Genomic DNA, 17,692 nt, shown 5'->3' with positions numbered 1-17,692 from the left:
ATAAGCATGGTATGCCACCACATCACCTGTTTTGACACTAAATATCCATTTAGCCAGGTATCATCAGAAAGACAAACCTTCCCATTCTACGCATGGCCGGCCTTGAGATTTTGGTGGCCCAGGGCAAAGTTAAAAAGAAGGCCCTATAAATGCAAAACTACTTATAAATAAAAATATTTCTTTTGATTTATACGTGTGTATATAGAGTAGACCTTTTACAACTAGTAACAAAAATTAGGCCTTAAAAAAATTCGTTTTACTTGTGGAAAAGTATAAAAAATTTATATATAAAGCAATATGATTGAACCCAACGAAAATTTTTTGAAAGAGATTGGAAGAAAAATATGACATTTTAAGTAGTAGAATGCACCAAAGGAAGAAAGAGGGGTAGAACAATATATGTTAATTATATCAACCACAAATTACTCCTTCCAAAGTCAACCACTGTCGTTTTTTTTTTTCCCAAAAAATAGTCCATTTGATACATTTATAATAAGAACATCAACTCATCAATCATCATTAATATAAAAAAAATGAAGCCATATTTCTTAACGCTAGTGGATTTGAACATAGATTTGGTTTGAATAAAATCAAAGAGAACCCATTAATGCAAGATGGAACTTCAGAAATCTTGATGTTAGCTTCTTATATATACTCTAGACCTAGTATACTACTGTACCTCATATTTAAAAACAATTTTAAAAGCAACTTTTAAAAAAAATAATAAAAAATTAAATATTTTGTGGCCCCCCCTTGAGATGGGGCCTAGGGCAGTAGCCCTTCTCGCCCTGCCTCAGGGCCGGGCCTGATTCTATGATAGCATCAAACAAACTTGTTAAAAGTAATTGTAAAGATTCAAATTCAGAAAGGTCAGCAGACAATGTTGTTTATATCAGCTTAGCCTTGCAATTGTGTTTGAATTAGAATTACTAGTGGAAAAGCAGGGTACAGCCTGGTTGTCTCATTCAAAACTGCAAGGAGATATTGCATTTTCTCAAGGGCCTCATCAGTAAGGTTGTCTACAAGCTCATCAATGCTTGAATTATCTTTCAGATTTGTTGCTTCTCTAACTTCCTGTGAAATCTTTTCTTGTATATGAGGATGCTCGCAGAGCATGTAAATAAACCATGTAAGACTGCTAGCCGTTGTGTCTTTTCCGGCTGCAATGAGGCTGAGGACCATATGTCTCGCAAGTACTTTGGATCAGTCTCTTCCGATGCCAAAAACCTTTAGACAATGTCTACTTTCTTCAACTGCCATTCATTCAATTATATTAATCAATAATAACATGAAATTAATTCAATCCAGGACAAACATGACCTAGAAGGTAACTCACAGCTCGTAGCTTATCTTCTGAATTATGAATTGTTTCAATCTTGTCTTTGATTAATTTATAAACAAATTGATCTACGATTTTCATATTCTTCCTTAATGCTGCTTCTGATTCAATGTTTAAGAACCTTGTGATCTTCCAGGAGAAATCAACATAACCATACATAGTGCTTTCGTTTGCCACATCAAAAGAATTGGAAAACCGGGTACCTTCTTCATTTGTCCCACACACAGTGTCTAGTTCGACATCAAGGAGACTGAAAGAGAAACATATCCACCAATAGTCGGCTCCTCCAGCAACCACAAAGTGAAAGAAACCAAAGGCCAAGGTGTTTCATTCAGCTAATAGCTTGTATACCTCAAACGCCAAAGTCTTACCGGCACATAATCTATAGCATTAACTGAACCAAAAAAAAAAAAATAGATCACCTCAGTTGCAACCACTACCACGTCTCTAGAATTGTATTTGGAACAAAAATTAGAGCAGTTTCAAGAGAGAAGATTCTTACATGATGCTAAGAATACTTTATAGATGATCGAGTCTAGAACTTAGTTCTATCTCTTTAAGACGAAATTGCCCCCTCACAGGTGCTTTTAGGATTTTCTTGACAAACGTCTCTCAGGATACAACGATCGACTTCTTGTTGAAGTAGCACTACAATCCCCAAGAAAAGCGAACTCAAACTTGTATATGAATTCTCTCTTACTAACTCACTATATTTCTGAAAATATAATGCTATGAATGCTCTAAAAACTACTATTGTTGGATGACAATTGGATGAATGAAATGTTGTAGAACCTTCTCTATTTATAGGCAACTAGGCCTCTAATCAGAAAAGATGTGACTGAAAAATATCAACTAATGTGTCTTTTCATATTGCAATTTTTCACATAAAGTATTATTATTTTATTCAAAAACAAAATAAATAATATTTTATTTTTCCTCGGTTAAGAGCATGACTATTCCCAATGAATACATATCAATTCATAAAAGTCACGTACTTAAAGTCACAGGTCCCACAATTTAATTTCCATTCAATTATTAAAAAATTAAATATAAATATTATAATTTTCTAACAATATATTCTATTATATTATACAACATTCTGATTGTTTCCAACAAATGGTCGAGAGTCAGTTTAGATTACAAAAGATGTCCCACAAGAGCAAGGGCACATAAAGACCATATCTTCCTAATTGGCCGGCCCCGCGGATAAGAGATAAGGGAGAACCTTAAACATACGATCCCTTCCCTATAAATAGTACATAAACAATGTTTCCATATTTGCAAAGCAAAAGATCTGAAATTCTTTTACACCAGTACAAATCATGTCGCAAGAAGCTGGTTCAGCATCTCAATCAAAAAATCCTAAGCCTGATCAAATTGTTCGACGGACAGCAAACTACCAACCGAGCATTTGGGGGGATCAGTTTATCAATTTTGATTCTGAAGACATTGTAATTTATATATCCTACACACTGTTTCAATAACTAAATGCATGTTTTTTTTTTTTTTTTGTTCCAAAAGAAATTTGACATGTATTTTGCCCATTTAACGTACAGATAAATTATGCCCATAAGGAAGACGAAGTTGATGGACTAAAACTAGCAGTGAGGAGGGAAGTGTTCACAACCAGTCGAAATGATTTTTCAAATCAGATGAAGCTAATTGATGCAATCCAACAAAGGAAATAGAAGAAGCACTGGAACATATATATATGCTGCAAATCATTTCCATGATGATGATGGTGATGGTGACCTATACAATGTTTCCCTTGGTTTTCGGCTACTAAGACAACATGGACATAATGCTTCATGTAGTAAGTTATTAGAGAAATTAATCTAACGAGATTGAATTTGGCCAAAATTATTTCTTAATATTTATGTGTTATGTGTCCATTTGCTACAATCGAGCAGGAATATTCAACAAGTTCAAAGATAGTAAAAATGGAGGCTTCAAGGAAAGCCTAATCGCTGATGTGCCGGGAATGCTAAGCTTTTATGAAGCAACACATCTGAGGGTGCATGGAGAAGATATACTAGAAAAGGCTCTTGTTTTCACGACAAAACATCTGGAGTCGGCAACAACCCATGTAAGCTATCAACTGGCAGAACAAAAAGCTCAAGCCCTAGAGAGACCGCTCCGAAAGAGCCTAGAGAGGTTATGCGCCCGTCGGTTCATGTCCATCTACCAAGATGGAGCTTCACATAATGAAGCTCTATTAAAACTTGTCAAGTCAGATTTCAATCTTGTTCAGTCTTTCCACAAACAGGAGCTCAGTGAGATTATTAGGTAGGTTATCTTTTAATTTTGAGAGATTAGCACATGTAATTAAGTTAGTAATTCATTAACTAATATTAGCAATGAATTAGGCGGTGGAAAGAAGTAGACTTCAAAAGGAAGCTGCCTTTTGCAAGAGACAGAATTGTGGAGTTATACTTCTGGGTTGTGCGGGTCTATTTTGAGCCTCAATACCTCGTTGGAAGAAACATTCTCACAAAAGTGGTTGCCCTGATAACAGTAATGGATGATATGTACGATGCATTCGGTACATTTGAAGAACTCGAGATCTTTACGGAAGCAGTTCAAAGGTTGGATGAATTTTTATAAGTAAATAAAATAGAAAAGTTTATTTAGATATAAATTTCTATTGAGGAGTAGAGTTTAATCTTCGGATTTTTTAGTGATTTTGATTCAAGTCCTTTGATTTTTGTGCCACATAAAATTACATTCCTTTTTAAATATTCCTTTTATTTTTTATTTTTAAAATTATTTTTTATTCCAATGTTGCCCCTTATGACTTGAATCGGGTAATAATCATTTATGTCATATGGCATGTTGCCTGTTGCATATGTATATATATGTTTTTTCATATTTTCGACAATGTGTATATATTTTATGTACCTTTTTGCGCGACGAGAGTTAGCGCGACCGTCTCAAAAGACAACTTAGCGCGACGAAAAAATCAACCGTCGCGTAAGAAAACGAGGGAAACTTATTTTTGGCGCCAATATGCAGGTGGGTTTTTGCGCGACGGAAGTGCCGTCGTCGCGTAAAGTTTAATAGCGGTGCGTTCTTGCGCGACGAAATAGTTTTATTTGCGCGACGAAAGTTACACTTTGCGCGACGCCGGATTGTATACGCGCGACGGAATTTTGTGCGACGAATAATTTTGTTCGTCGCGCAAAAAAGCAGATGTCGACACGTGATTGCGCGACGGAAATGTTGTTTTGTGCGACGGAAAAGTGGGTTTTCGCGACGGCGTTTCGCGCGACGAATTTTCCTTGTTCGTCGCGCAAAGTCCTTCTTCTTCATATTTGTATCTGCCATTGCAGAGGCAGAATGCAAAAATTGCATTCTGCCTCTCTCTCACTCTCCCTCCCTGCTGCTGCTCTGCTGTGAATTCTGTACGTTTATTAGGTATGTATTTTTTGTCGTTAGTTTAAATGTATTAATGTAAATTCGTACTAATGCTATTAATTTTGTTCTCGTTAGGGATATTTGTGATTAGTGATTGGTGGAGAACGATTGAGAAGGTATGTTATTGTAAAAGTTTGTTTGTTATGTTTGTACTTTTTTTGTGAAGTTATATGTTTATAATGTTGTGAAATTGTGCGTGACGTAGCACAATGTGTTGTGATGTACGAAGTTAATTGAAATTAACTTCGTACTTTTATTTTTATGTTTAGTAACACGTAGTTTCCCGTTCGAGATTAGTTGGATTTCGTGCATGGATGCGTAAGGCATGACTGCGGTCCAATTAATTCTTGAATTGTCCCATTATTTGGACAGTTTGGTAATGCATAGTGTTGTCACATAATCTTCGGCTACAGGATTAGGTTTCGATTGTGGAGATTTCGGTGTCATCTCGGTACGTTCTTCGGGTGGTACGTAGGTATTTATACCTATGCCCACTTCAAGAACTGTGTCGAGATGCTGCCGAAATTAATCCACGTCGAAATCTAATCTCATGTAGCCGTAGGTTACGTGACAGGACTATGCATTCCCGAATGGGATAGGGCCCTTACCGGAGGCATAAGGTGACATTATAACTTCGTATGAAGTTGTTGTGATTGTTGTGTCGTGATTGTGGTTTCAGGAATTATGAGCAGAAGGTGGATACAGAACCCGAATAGATGCGCAGACGAATACTTGGATGGAATCGAGGATTTTATTGAGTTTGCACGTAGACACAACCCGGGTGCAACTAGAATCCGTTGTCCTTGTAGGAGGTGTAACAACACGTTGTTTGAGACAATTGAAAATGTTGGATTTCATTTAGTAAGGAATGGAATGATTGAAACATATAGCATTTGGAACCTTCACGGCGAACAAGTAGACCATGCTTCGTCTTCAAATGCCCCAAGAGTGGACAATGTTGAACCTATTGTGGATCCTAATGATCAAGTCATGGGTATTATACAGGATGCTTTTCCATTCGCATCGACCAACATCAATCAGGAAGGGGAAGATGACGTGCCTACACCAATAGACAGTGCGGAGTTTGAACAGTATGAAAAACTGTTAAAAAATGCCAACCAAGAGTTATACCCGGGGTGCGAGAGCTTTTCCGTTCTCACTGCCATTGTGGAGCTAATGCACGGAAAAATAAAGTATCGTATGTCGAACTTGTGTTTCGATTACTTTTTGGGGTTTTCAAGAGAATGCTTCCGACGGACAATTGTTTGCCGAAAGACCATAAACATGCACAGAAGGTGTTGCATGGTCTTGGATTGGGTTATGAAAAAATCCACGCTTGCAAAAACAATTGCATGTTATTCTACAAAGAGCATGAAACGTTGGATACATGCCCTATATGCAATGAGTCGAGGTTCAAAATGACATCCCAGAATAGAACGACTAAGATACCACAAAAAGTGATGCGTTATCTGCCCCTTAAACCTAGGTTGCAGAGATTGTATATGTCGACGCATACTGCCACAGACATGAGATGGCATAAGGAAAAACGGGTAGACGATGATGTGATGCGGCATCCTGCAGATGGGGAGGCATGGAAAGAGTTCGATCGAACGTTCCCCGAGTTTGCTGCTGATCCCCGAAATGTTAGATTGGGACTTGCCACTGACGGATTCAATCCGTATGGGGTTCTAAACCAACACCACAGCACTTGGCCGATTTTCGCATTCCCATATAATTTGCCGCCTTGGAAATGCATGAAAAAAGAATACATGATGATGACTGTTTTGATAACTGAGGATCCTGGCAGGTCAATTGATGTGTACTTAAGGCCTCTGGTTGATGAGCTGAAGGATTTATGGACAAACGGTGTTCGCACGTACGATAAATCAACTGGGAGGATGTTCACTTTGCGGGCAGCAGTTATGTGGACTGTGAATGATTTCCCAGCATATGCAATGGTTTCTGGGTGGAGCACAAAGGGTTATATGGCATGTCCTGTATGCAAGGAAGATGTAACTTCTGGTTGGCACGCAGGAAAAGTTTGTTACCTTGGTCATCGGAGATGGTTGCCATGGGACCACGAATGGCGGGAAAAAGATAAAGAGTTCGACGGGAACACAGAGCGTCGCCTCAGACCTAGAGAATGGTCCGGTGATGAGATCTTGGAACAGCTGAACCGTTTGGATTTTGCTCCGTTCGGAAAAACAGTTAGTCGGACCAGACCTTCTACACATTTGAACTGGACGCACAAGCCTATGTTTTTTGAGCTCCCATATTGGTCGAAACTGAAATTGAGGCACAATCTAGATGTGATGCATGTTGAGAAAAATGTATTCGACACATTGGTGGGCACGATTCTAGATATCGAGGGGAAGACGAAGGACACGATCAAAGCTCGCCTTGATTTGGAAAGAATGGGCATACGAAGGGGTTTATGGATGAATAGGGACAGTGATAAAGCTAGAAGGGATCTTGCATTCTTTTCTATGAAACCGAATGACAAAAAAGAGTTTCTAAAGTTTGTATCGTCTGTCAAATTTCCCGATGGGTATGCTTCTAATATCGCACGTTGCGTGAATGTCGATGGGGGTAAATTTACTGGACTTAAGAGCCATGACTGCCATGTGTTTATGCAACGCCTACTTCCTGTGGGTATTCGACACCTACTGCCGGAAGATGTGGTGAAGCCAATCATGTTGTTATCCAGATTTTTTTTCCCAACTGACGGCAAAAACATTGCGAAGGACAGACATGTTTCAGTTGCGCCATGACATTGTCCAAGTCCTATGCAAGTTTGAGATGATATTTCCTCCAGCTTTCTTTACAAGTATGATGCACGTGATGGTTCACTTGCCAGAAGAGGCATTGCTTGCTGGTCCTGTCAACTATCGCTGGATGTATCCAATAGAAAGGTATATAATCTTTATCATTTGTGTATGCATCATTATCGACAGTTTGCTAATTTGTATCATATCGTTTTATTTTGGCAGGCTTCTCGGAGAGCTGAAAAAAAGTGTACGCAACAGGGCAAAGCCCGAAGGATCAATTATAGAGGCTTGGGTTCAATATGAGTCGCTTACTTTCTGTGGAATGTATTTAAAAGATGTGGAGACGGTTTTCAATCGTCCTCAACGCAATAATGACGGAGGTATGAGAAATGAAAAACTTTCTGTTTTTGCCCAAAGCGCACGACCATTTGGAGATCCTGGACGAGGAGAGTCGTTTTCTAGAAATGACATGGAGGTAGCGCATTGGTTCGTACTGAACAATTGTGATGAGATAATGGCCTACTTAGATGAGCATGAACAGATGATGAAGCGAGAACATCCATCACATTTGGTTGCCCGGAAACACCGTGAATTATTTCCACAATGGTTTTTGGATTCTGTAAGTTATAAGTGTTTTGTAATTGACAAATATAAATTGTAGTATTTAATTTTGTCAGACTAACATGTAAATGGTTTTGTATACTATTAGGTGAATAAATTGAAATCATCGAATTCCCCCACTTACAGTGATGAGTTATATAACTTGGCGTTCGGCCCAATTCGCGCTGAATTGTTCTCGGGTTGTAATGTTAACGGCGCCAAATTTTTGGGGGCCGCACGAGATGACAAGTTGTGTACGCAAAACAGCGGTGTCCATGTCCCAGGTGGAGGCGAAAGTACGGACATTGATTTCTATGGCAAACTGACAACTGTCGTGCAATTGCTTTACAAAGATCGATACCAAGTCATCATGTTTAAGTGTCGATGGTTCGATACCAACCCAAATAGGGCGGGAAGTGTTAAAATCGACCATGGAGTACTGTCTGTGAACATTAACAGAACTTGGTATGATGACGACCCGTACATTTTGGCAAACATGGCGCCCCAAATTGTGTATCTAGATGACCCTAAAGCCGGGAACGGGTGGAAAGTTGTGCAGAAGATGGATCATAGGAACGTGTATGATATACCAGAACTAGACCCAAGTGACAACGACGCCGACAATGTGGCTGACCAACGTTTAGAATCTTCAATGGAAAATGATGCGGAAACACTTCGAGATACAAATGTTATACAAGAACCGTTTCAAATAGAAGGAGTGTCTTCAGTCGAAATACCGATTCAGTCAATTACAATTGACCTCGGTGATCTTCCCCGATACGATGTTGCAGTGGGCCCTAGCAACGCCGATGATGCAGTTATAGAGGAGGAGGAGGAAGAAGATTGGGAGACCGAGAGTGATGATAGCTACGATAACGAAAGTTATTATAGTTCAGATGATGAATAATGAATTTATTTGTAAATTTATTATGTTAGTGTATTCATTTTGTGTAATACAAATCTTTGAATATATGTAGTTGTCCATATGTAGTTGTGTATTCATTCTCCATATTTCATCACAAACTTCATTGGAATGTCAATACTTTAGTCAATACTTTAGTCAATACTTATTACGACCCCATGCTTGTTGATTGGTTTTTATTTATTTATTTATTTATTCATGCCTTAAGGCCTCTTCAATTATTATTTTTTTCTTTTGAGATATAGTTATTTCTTCATGTTTAAACAGAAAATTTAAGTTATTTCTCCAATATTAGCTGTGTGCCACTTATTTTTCTTCACTTTGGTTCATGATTAGTGGCATCAATCTAGTCAAACCGATAAATTCGGTCGATTCAAATCTTAATTATCAATTTAGTTTGGTTTTGATGAAGAAATACAAAGCCTTTCCAAAAAATACAAAGCATAAAAAATGATGAATACAAAACCTTTCCAAAAAATACAAAGCATACACAATTTGAATTAAAGGGGGAGTTATGGCGCCAAATCCTTGCGCGACGAAGTCTCTTTATCGTCGCGCAAAAATACCATACGCGACGCATAAAAATGCGTCGCGTAAATTTTGCGCGACGAACAAACCTCGTCGCAATAGTTTTGCGACGAATATATGCGTCGCGTATGGTGTTTTTGCGCGACGATAAGAAGTACTTCGTCGCGCAAATATATATTAGGTAACGTTATAGTATAATATATACACACATATATATTTCAAATTGGCGATCGAAGTAGTTCATTGTATTCATATGGAGTGTAGGACTGTTGGTGCAAAAAATCATCAACATCGGAGTTCAAATAACCGTTCAATCATCACTTTTTATTTAGAACCGTCGAAAAGTTTTACCCCGTTACTTAATCTCTGAATGTTTTTTTTGGCCGATTTTTGCTGTCTATGATCTCGAATTATAAAAAAACAAGTTTGACGGCTGGATGACTGAAACTAGTTTCGTAGACTGCGTGTGCTATCAAAATCATATATTCACCAAAAACTCAAAAATTTGTTCATACATTTGTCAAAATGTAACTTAACGTTTATGTGGTATCCCCTAGTGTAAAAATCTGAAATTGAAGATCAAATTCAGTCATTGTATTCATATAGGGTCAACAAATGTTGCTGTAAAAAATGATCAAAATCGGAATTAAAATAACCGTTAAATCATGACTTTTCATTTATAACCGTCGAAATATTTTGTCCCGTTTTCTGATATCTGAATGTTTGGTCGTTTTGATTTTTAGCGTATACGATCTCCAAGTATAAAAAAATAAGTTTGCCGGTTGGATCATTGAAACTATTTTAAGGTTTAGGGTTTAGGGCTTAGGGCTTAGGGTTTACATTTTAGGGTTTAGGTTTTGCGCGACGAATAAAGTTCCTTTCGTCGCGCAAAGTGAAAGTCATAAAGATTGCGCGACGGATATTCTGTTATTCGTCGCGCAATCTGGGACACACAGTTCACCCCTCCATCCCCTTTGAACACTTAGTGAAAATTTCAACCGAATGAAATTCTGAACTAGCGCGACGAACAGAATAAAAACGTCGCGCAATCCCTCGACCTCTGAACACTTAGCGAAAATTTCAACCGAATGACAATCTTGAACTCGCACGACGAATTACATGACTTCGTCGCGCAAAAGGCAAAACACTTCAGTTTCAGCCAAACCCTAAACCCCACAATTTTGGCGTCCATAAGTGTTTTGCGCGACGAACCCAGTTAGTTCCGTCGCGCAAGGTTCATTAATGCCATTTTGCGCGACAGATATTGCGCGACGCTTACTTCCTTCATCGCACAAAAGGCACAGACCCTTCAGTTTCAGCCTCCCGCTGAACCCTAAATCCCAAAATTTTGGCCAAAAATTTGTTTTGCGCGACGAATAGAGTTATTTCCGTCGCGCAAGGTTCATTAATGCCATTTTGCGCGAAAGATATTGCGCGACACTTACTTACTTCGTCGCGCAAAAGGCACAGACCCTTCAGTTTCAGCCTCCCGCTAAACCCTAAATCTCAAAATTTTGACGGCCAGAATGTGTTTTGCGCGACGAACTGAGATATTTCCGTCGCGCAAAGATAATATTGCGCGACGCTTACTTACTTCGTCGCGCAAAAGGCACAGACCCTTCAGTTTCAGACTCCCGCTAAACCCTAAATCCCAAAATTTTGGCGGCCAAAATGTGTTTTGCGCGACGAAGCCAGTTATTTCCGTCGCGCAAGGTTTATTAATGCCATTTTGCGTGACGATATATCCGTCACACAAGATTCATTAATGCCATTTTGCGCGACGGATTTTATTATTCGTCGCGCAAAGTCGAATAAATCTGCAGAAACGACCCGAGCCTCCTTCTTCCCCATTTCTGGTTTTCCTCCTCCGCAATCCCATCTCTCTCCGCCGCCACCTCCGCCCTCTCTCTTCGTTCGTACCTCAGCCACCTCCCTGCCGTCACCTCAGCCTCCTCCCTGCCGTCGCGTATTTTCGGTTTTTCCCGATTCTTCGCCGCCAATTTCTCTCTCCTCCGGCCACCATTTCCAATGCCTGAGGTATGATTTCTCGACTATTTTTTGTGCTCTAGCTGATGGTTGGTTAGGATTTACTGAATTTTCGCTGTAGGAAATAGGAATTAAAACCCTAGGTTTTGGCCGGTTTGGGAATGTCAAATCCGGCCACTTCCGGCCATTTTTCGGGGTAGGTCCGAGAACAAAAGTGGCTCCAATTAATGTTTTCAACCTAGGGTAGGAACCTTGGCCCTTAGTTTTTAGAATTTTCCGGCGAATTTTATCGCTTTGGACACCCACGCGCTGCCGGCGCGTGTGGTGGCGGGTGGGATACTGTGGCAGTGGGGCATTGGGTCCCAGAGCAATCCCCTGTTTGTCACGAGCGCGTAGGTTTGCTCGGGTTTGAATTTGGTTGCCGTTTGAGTCTTGATCGGATTTCGCCTATTGTGCGATTTCCAGGTTTGATATGTTCGGACCGTTGGATCGAACTGAAACTCACGAAGTTGTACCTTTGTGTTTCTAGGATCGTTTAGGATTCGACCGATCGTTGATCGGAGTCCCGGATACTCCGAAATTCCAAACCCTAGGTCATGCTATGCTTTTAATTAATTAGTTTAAATTCTGAATGAAATTATATGTGCAGATGTCAGACTTGATTAGACGTGGTAGGTCGATGACGACTGCACCGAGTTCGGATCCCCCGGCTCAGTCGGCATCTGCTGCCACTGCTCCAGCTTTGCTGGACCACGTGGTGGTTGGTCCCGGGGCGTCCCAGGCGCCTGCGTCATCTGCGTCATCCGTCGCGCAGCCAGCTAGTGCTAGGCGGCGGCACCGGCCCACCGACACCATCGACACGACATCGACCGACGGTACTGGTGCCTCGGGATCACAGCCAGGTATAACTACACTTTTGTATTGTTAATTTTATATTGAAATTTGACAATGTTTTTTTATTTAACATTAATACCTTATTTCTTTGCAGCGAAGAAGAACACCCGAGGGACCGTGTCGTCAGCTGAAGACGGCGAAGGTCACCCGGGTGACCAACAGTCGTATCAGCATCGGATACGACGAGCGCCATCGGGCTGCACCGACGGCGGAGTTGCATAGCTCCTTGGCCCACGACATTGGCCACGTCGTGCGGACCCATTGCCCGATGCAATGGAAGTCTTGGAGGGTCATGCCCGACGAGATCAAGGCGGAGGTTCGCGGCCAGTTGTCGGTATGTACCTTACATTTTCATTATTTTTCTTTAAAATTGTGTATATTTCTATTACTTAACGTATCTAATTAATTGATTGCAGACGAACTATAACTTGGAGGATCTCGACGAAGAGTCGTTGACGTACGTCAACAGACTCTTCGCTGAGAGGTACAAGCAGTGGAAGAGCGACTTGCACCACCATTTTCAGGCCTATGATGATCCGCAAGTCGCTCTTCAGGAGGGTTGCCCGAAGGAGCTTGAGGGGCGGGAGGATAGTTGGGAGTGGCTCTGCGCTCATTTTCAAGCGCCCGAATTTGTGGTATTTTTTTAATTATATTTGTTTAATTATTACTTATTACTTATTAATGTTTATTTTATTTTTTTATTTCATTATTATTTAATTTTTTATATTTTAACTAATACGTTTCATTTTTTGTATAACAGAATAAAGCCCAAGTGAATAAGGGTAATAGGAAGAAGAAGACCCTTCTCCACCATTCCGGCTCCAGACCCTTTTCGTATAGGATGGATGCACGGCGTCGGGTAATAATCACAAAATTTTTATTTCATTTTTAATGTCATTTTTATTAATTTATTTTTTTCATACTAATATTTTTCTTCTCTTGTTCAATTTAGGAGGGGTCCAAGTTCCCAGAGATCGACGTCTTTGGTGACGTTTATGTTCGACCCGGGAATGAGTTGGCCGAGTCCCTTCATGTAAGTATTATTTAATTTTAATTCTTATGTTACGCATTCAATTTATATGCATGTTTTAATTTATATTTTATGTTATGTTCAACAGACGACGATGGTGGAGAGGAGCCAGTTGGTTCTTCAGGAGTCCGCCTCCCAGCTTCCTCCCGAGACTCCGATCGAGTCTGTGGCTCCTCCACAGGATGCTGGATTTCAGATCTTGACGGAGACGTTGGATCAGACTCTCGGGAGGAGGCCGGGGACATATTGTCGAGGGATGGGGAATGCCCGGCGGAGGGAACCTAGACCTCGTTCATCGGCGCAGTCAAACAGTCAGGTCACTGCTTTGACAGCACAGGTGGCCACTCTTGAGAACAAGTTGTCGGCCATTCTGCAGTCCCTCGCACAGTCCGGCATTCCAGTCCCGCATTTTGATGCGCCGACCTCCGAGCCCGTCCATCCCGAGCATCCCCACCAGACCACTGCCCCGGTGAACGCCCAGACCTCCGACCCGCATATTGGCGACGACTCGGTTGATTTTGATTCATTATTTGATTAGTGTATTTATTTTCATCATAAACATTTATTTTATTTGTAATACATTTATTTTATTTTATAACAAAATTTTATTCTAATTTATTTTTATTGCAATTTCATTGTTTAATCAATAAAAAAAAAACCAATTTTATTTAAAATAAAAAATAAAAAATAAAAAAATATTTAAAAAAAATTGTAATATTATGTTTGCGCGACGGCAAATATTTCGTCGCGCAAACCCGCATGTAACAAAAAAAATAAAAAAAATCAACTTTTTATTACTTTTAATTCTTGCGCGACGAATACATACGTCTCGCAAACACGTTTGGCGCGACGAATCGTTTAGTCGCGCATCTTCTCTGGCGCGACGACAGAGGTTTTCGTCGCGCAAATATATGAGCGACGAAAGCTTTCTCATCGCGCGAATGGTTCTGCGGCGAACATCTACGTCTCCGGAACACGTTTTGCGCGACGAATTATTTTTCGTCGCGATTCCAGTCGTCGCGCAAAGATATGTGCGCCGAATAATTGATCGTCGCGCAAATTTTATGCGACGAACAGTTGTTTCGTCTCCATACCGTTGGTGCAACGATGGTTTACCCGTCGCACAGTTTTGCGCGACGAATGGTTGTACCTCGTCGCGCAAAGGCTTTCTTCACGATCTTCGCGCGACGGAATATGCGCGACGAATTGTTTGTCGCGCTGAAGTTAGTGCGACAAAATGAGACTTTGCGCGACGTTTTGGTCTTCGTCGCGCAAAGAGTAAAATGTAGTAGTGTTTATCACTAAGTTTTTTTCATTGCTAATAATAACATTATTTACATGTATGTTATGTACATAATTTAATGTGTGTGCTTGTCTAATAGATTGGTAAAATATGTGGGTCTTTACTTTTTATTGATTAAATTGTATTTTATCCATATATCAGGAATATTATCAAGGAAAGAATTCAAAATTTAAATTCTGGAATTCAATTACAATGAAATAATTCATTAAATTTAGATTTTCAATGTGTTTTCCTTATTTACCTCAAAAGGTAAAATCGACACAACAAAAAAAGTAATAAATGTCAAAAGACCTACTTCTACAACCAAAAACTTGTGGACTAAACCCAATGACGGCTAATCTTTTTGGACATAGATCTAAAACCAAACCAAACCAAATTTTAATTTTGCTTGGCAGATATGCTTCAGATGAATATGGTGTGTGCAATTTACAGATGGGATGTCAATTGCATGGATGAACTGCCAGAGTAGGTGCAAATATTCTACCGTACGCTTTTGAATGTTTTCAATGAAATTGAGGAGGAGATGGTGAAGGAAGGAAGAGCATACGGAGCTTACTATGCAAAAGAAGCAGTATGTAATAATTAACCAATTAAACACACAGCTTAATTTACTTTTCACTATTTTAATTAATTTACTTTTCACTATTTTAATTAATTTACGTATTATTTATGTCCCATATATGCAGTGGAAAAATGCAGCCAAAGCTTACTTTGATGAGGCCAAATGGTTCCACGAAGGATACATCCCCAGCATGGAGGAATATATGCGTGCTACAGCATCTGCTGGTAACACCACGCTTACAACTATATCTTTACTTGGCACTGGACACACTGTAACCAAGGAGTCCTTTGAGTGGTCGTTGAATGACCCTAAAATTCTCAGAGCTTCCAATACCATTATTAGGCTCATGGATGACATTGTTTCAAGCAAGGTACAAAGCAGCTATTGTAGTTCACTATTACATGATTCTCACTTTGGTCTCTCAACAGTTACTAAATTTTATAGTCCTCACATATTTAGTAATGCTTCTGCTTTGGTCCTTCCGTAAAATTTTGTAAGTTTTTTTCTGTACTTTTTTCCGCCAAAAATGTTTGCTCACACCAAATATTTTTCCCCGGCTTCTCATTGTCCACTTTTCGGTTCTTATATTTCATCCTCATTTGAAGTTTGAAGTTGGAACTTCAATTCTACATGAAAAATGTCACTAGAAATGAATTATGAGAAGAAAAATGTTATTAGAATGTCATTATTAGAACTTCAATTCTACTTGAAAAGTTAGAAGTTGGAACTTCAATTCAATTTAGTAAAGACTTCTCTTACAATTATGGATGCGCTATGTATAACCAACTAAATAATTAAATATTTTAGATTCTTATTGTTATTGGATTTTGGATTATATTTTTGCAGTTTGAGAAAGAGTGAGGGCATGTTGCTTCTGCCATTGATTGTTACAGGAAGCAATATGAGGTGTCAGATGAGCAGGAAATAATTGATGCCTTCAACAAACAGATTGTGGATTCGTGGAAAGATATCAACGAGGAGTTCCTCAGACCAACCTCTGTGCCAATGCCTATCCTTGTAATTGTTCTTAATTCAACAAGAGTGGTGGATCTCCTCTACAAAAAAGATGATGGCTTCACACATGTTGGAAAAGTCATGAAAGAGTGTTGCTTCTTATTTCATTGATCCGGCACCACTATGAGCCTATGAGTCTGGATTGTATGTATGAGAAAGAAGAAAGAACTAGAGCTTGCTTTGCTTCTTATGGGAGGGGCCTTATTGGGTTTGATAAGTCCATGTTTCAAACTTCAAATAATGAGTGTGACCTGTTGATTTCTAAGATATGTTTGGGCTTTACTTAATAAAGATATTCAAATTATCCATTACTTTTGACTTACGTATGTGATAGAGAAAACTACTATAATTTGGGAAAATTTAATGACTTTAAATGGATTCTAATACATGACCTTTTAATGGATTGTGTATTTTACGTGGTAAAACTCCACCTCTGGGGAAAATTCACGGGACTTCTCAGTCCAACACAAATCCACCATAGAACGATGATTACAAAAAGTACTCATACACTTATTTACCGACTTCTTCGTAACTCAACTTTTGTCACGCGATGATCTTTGACACTCCTTATGTTGAACGCAATACTGATCACGATTGCTTCAAGCTCGCTGGAAGAAAACCGCCACCACGGTCTTGGTGCCCTCAACCGTATGGGACACCGAACAATGCAAATGAATGCAATATGAATGATTAAAGTGTTTGAAAAATCACCAAGTAAACATGGAACACTTGATTATTTATCTTAAATATATGCACAACAGCTTTTCTTATGAATTTTAGATGCTTAAACAAAATATCAAAAAGCTGTGGTTTCCAAAAGAGATGCACAAAATGTTTTATACATAACTCATTCTCCTCTTTGCAAGAGAAGTGCAAAAAGCCACGAATCAATATCTTGCCATTGATTAGTTTTGATACTCTTAGAATCCTAATTGATTTCCTCAACTCTGTGACTTTCACTCTAACCAATTGTTTATAGAAGAAACAATATTGATCATGGAAACCAATTTGGTATAAATAAAAAGTGCTCTCCAAGTCAAAGAATCTCAAGAGAAAACATAATATTTAATTTAAATCAAAATAGGGTCCAACTAGGAAAGAATCTCAAGAGATAAAATCTAATCCTATTAAAGGACTAATATAAAAGCACTTGAGTGAAAATAACTCCAACTAGGAATCCTATAATGAATGCATGATTATGTCATGATTTACCTGAAATCAGGTTCCTCATATCGATCAAGTCTTTCTTCGAAAATCTGGGTTTGAATGTGTTGCGCCAAAACTTCTAGTAAAAGATATTCACACCCTAATTCCCGACCTATGCTAAAATCT

General features: G+C 39.2%; 2 pseudogenes; one reads left to right on the top strand and one right to left on the bottom strand.

Annotated features, from left to right (window-relative positions):
• Nucleotides 1-1,718, bottom strand: part of LOC117625390 — a 3,042-nt pseudogene extending 1,324 nt beyond the window's left edge.
• A 943-nt stretch (nucleotides 1,719-2,661) lies between these two features.
• On the top strand, nucleotides 2,662-16,487 carry LOC117625389 (annotated as a pseudogene).
• Nucleotides 16,488-17,692: the final 1,205 nt, after the last annotated feature.

Source organism: Prunus dulcis, chromosome 4 (assembly GCF_902201215.1).
Source record: "Prunus dulcis chromosome 4, ALMONDv2, whole genome shotgun sequence".
Lineage (NCBI taxonomy): Eukaryota > Viridiplantae > Streptophyta > Magnoliopsida > Rosales > Rosaceae > Prunus > Prunus dulcis.
This window is presented reverse-complemented; position numbering and strand designations above follow the sequence as displayed.